The 3,226-nt window shown below is 47.5% G+C and overlaps 1 pseudogene; it reads left to right on the forward strand.

Moving 5' to 3' along the window:
• The first annotated feature begins 2,779 nt into the window (after window positions 1-2,779).
• Window positions 2,780-2,897, forward strand: LOC124597518 (annotated as a pseudogene).
• Window positions 2,898-3,226: the final 329 nt, after the last annotated feature.

The raw sequence follows: 3,226 nt of genomic DNA on the forward strand, positions 1-3,226 counted from the left end.
CACGGCCTTTTTTTTTTTATTCCTATATATTGGCTTTGTGTTACAAGGAGCATACAGCAAACAACAGTTATAAAGTGCCAACGAAACATATCGATAAAAAGCAGAATAGTACAAAACTATAAAGTTAGCATACAAACACACTCTTCAAAGTAAAGTGAAAGCGCAGTTAGACAAACATCAGACAGCTGGCAGCACTGATGACAATGACATTGGAGCAGAATTACAAACAGCAATATACAGGAACATTATGATAAACATGCATATGTTCATATAGTAAAAGACAAAACATGAAAGGGCAAACGTCGTACATCATACAGTAAGCACAACAATAGCTGAAGAACAAAATTGCAAATAACATCATATACACTACTGGCCATTAAAGTTGCTACACCACGAAGATGACGTGCTACAGACGCGAAATTTAACCGACGGGAAGAAGATGCTGTGATATGCAAATGATTAGCTTTTCAGAGCATTCACACAACATTGCCGCCGATGGCGACACCTACAACGTGCTGACATGAGGAAAGTTTCCAACCGATTTCTCATACACAAACAGCAGTTGACCGGCATTGCCAGTGAAACGTTGTTGTGATGCCTCGTGTAAGGAGGAGAAATATCATCACGTTTCCGACTTTGATAAAGGTCGGATTGTAGCCTATCGAGATTGCGGTAATCGTATCGCGACATTGCTGCTCGCGTAGGTCGAGATCCGATGACTACTAGCAGAATATGGAATCGGTGGGATCAGGAGCGCAATACGGAACGCCGTGCTGGATCCCTACGGCCTCGTATCACTAGCAGTCGAGATGACAGGCATCTTATCCGCATGGCTGTAACGGATCGTGAGCCACGTCTCGATCCCTGAGTCAACACATGGGGACGTTTGCAAGACAACAACCATTTGCACGAACAGTTCGACGACGTTTGCAGCAGCATGGACTATCAGCTCGGAGACCATGGCTGCGGTTCCCCTTGACGCTGCACCACAGACAGGAGCGCCTGCGACGGTGTACTCAACGACGAACCTTGGTGCACGAATGGCAAAACGTCATTTTTTCGGATGAAACCAGATTCTGCTTACAGCATCATGATGGTCGCATCAGTGTTTGGTGACATCGCGGTGAACGCACATTGGAAACGTGTATTCTTCATCGCCATACTGGCGTATCACCCGGCGTGATGGTATGGGGTGCCATTGGTCACACGTCTCGGTCACCTCTTGTTAGCACTGACGGCATTTTGAACAGTGGGCGTTACATTTCAGATGTGTTATGACCCGTGGCTCTATCCTTCATTCGATCCCTGCGAAACCGTACATTTCAGCAGGGTCCGCAGCTCATGGTCGTGCGGTAGCGTTCTCGCTTCCCACGCCAGGGTTCCCGGGTTCGATTCCCGGCGGGGTCAGGGATTTTCTCTGCCTCGTGATGACTGGGTGTTGTGTGATGTCCTTAGGTTAGTTAGGTTTAAGTAGTTCTAAGTTCTAGGGGACTGATGACCATAGATGTTAAGTCCCATAGTGCTCAGAACCATCTGAACCATTTCAGCAGGATAATGCACGACCGCATGTTGCAGGTCTTGTACGGTCCTTTCTGTATACAGAAATGTTCGACTGCTGCCTTGGCAGCACATTCTCCAGACCACTCACCATCTGAAAACGTCTAGTCAATGGTGGCCGAGCAATTGGCTCGTCACAATACACCGGTCACTACTCTTGGTAAACTGTGGTATCGTTTTGAAGCTGCATGGGCAATTGTACCTGTACACGCCATCCAAGCTGTGTTTGACTCAATTCCCAGGCGTGTCAAGGCCGTTATTACGGTCAGAGGTGGTTGTTCTGGGTACTGATTTCTCAGGATCTATGCACCCAAACTGCGTGAAAATGTAATCACATGTCAATTCTAGTATAATATATTTGTCCAATGAATAGCCGGCCGCGGTGGTCTAGCGGTTCTAGGCGCTCAGTCCGGAACCGCGCGACTGCTACGGTCGCAGGTTCGAATCCTGCCTAGGGCATGGATGTGTGTGATGTCCTTAGGTTAGTTAGGTTTAAGTAGTTCTAAGTTCTAGGCGACTGATGACCTCAGATGTTAAGTCCCATAGTGCTCAGAGCCATTTGAATCATTTAGACTTTACGAGAAGCATTGAAGAAATTCAGAGATACTCTGCTAGGCTCTTAACGTATCAGTAAAACCTGTCGAAACTGTAAGAAGATGACCAGGGAATTTACGTGGGAATCTTTGGAGGAATGGTGACGTAGTTCTCGCGAGACCATGTTTACAAAACTTCGGTGTTGGAGGAGCACAGCGGCCTATTTCTCGTGTCCTTTATATATCTCGCGTTGGGGTCTCGAGTATAAGATACGAGACATTAGGGAGTCCACCGAGCCCTACAAACAGGCATTGTTCCTCGCTCAGGACGTGAATGTAGTGCGAGACATAATCGGCTATGCACCATACCTTGGCCATTACAGCCATGTGGTGCTAGTAATTTATAATTATATAAAGAATATCTCTGCAACGAACAAGCGACAAGAGGGAGCTATTGCTACGCAAGAAAACGTGAAATATATTTCATCCAAGACTGTGTTTACATGGCCACGATGAAGTAGCTACAATAATAATTGGCTCAGTGATTAGACGGTGTGGTTACTCAACTGTGAATTAATAAAGCAGTGAAGAGATTTGTTTCAGTCTGCCAACCGTCGTCAGAGCCGCCACAGTGAGTTCAGTGTGCGTTTGTGTGCCTAATGAATTTTGTGTCACTCATATGGTACTTGTGCAACGGCCTTGCCACAGTGGATACACCGGTTCCCGTGAGATCACCGAAGTTAAGCGCTGTCGGGCGTGGTCGGTACTTGGATGGGTGACCATCCAGGGCGCCTTGCGCTGTTGCCATTTTTCGGGGTGCACTCAGCCTCGTGATGCCAATTGAGGAGCTACTCGACCGAATAGTAGCGGCTCCGGTCAAAGAAAACCATCATAACGACCGGGAGAGCGGTGTGCTTACCACACGCCCCTCCTATCCGCATTCTCAGTGAGGATGACACGGCGGTCGGATGGTCCCGATGGGCCACTTGTGGCCTGCAGAGGGAGTGCAGTGCATATGGTACTTGGTTTTGGCTCGTTTTGCGACTGTTTCCGCAATGACGTGTGGTTACTGATTCTGGTTGGTTACATTTCGGTTTTGCCTCGCACGCAAATCGATTGGGGTTTTACTTACTGTT

Source organism: Schistocerca americana, chromosome 2 (assembly GCF_021461395.2).
Source record: "Schistocerca americana isolate TAMUIC-IGC-003095 chromosome 2, iqSchAmer2.1, whole genome shotgun sequence".
Taxonomy (NCBI): Eukaryota; Metazoa; Arthropoda; class Insecta; order Orthoptera; family Acrididae; genus Schistocerca; species Schistocerca americana.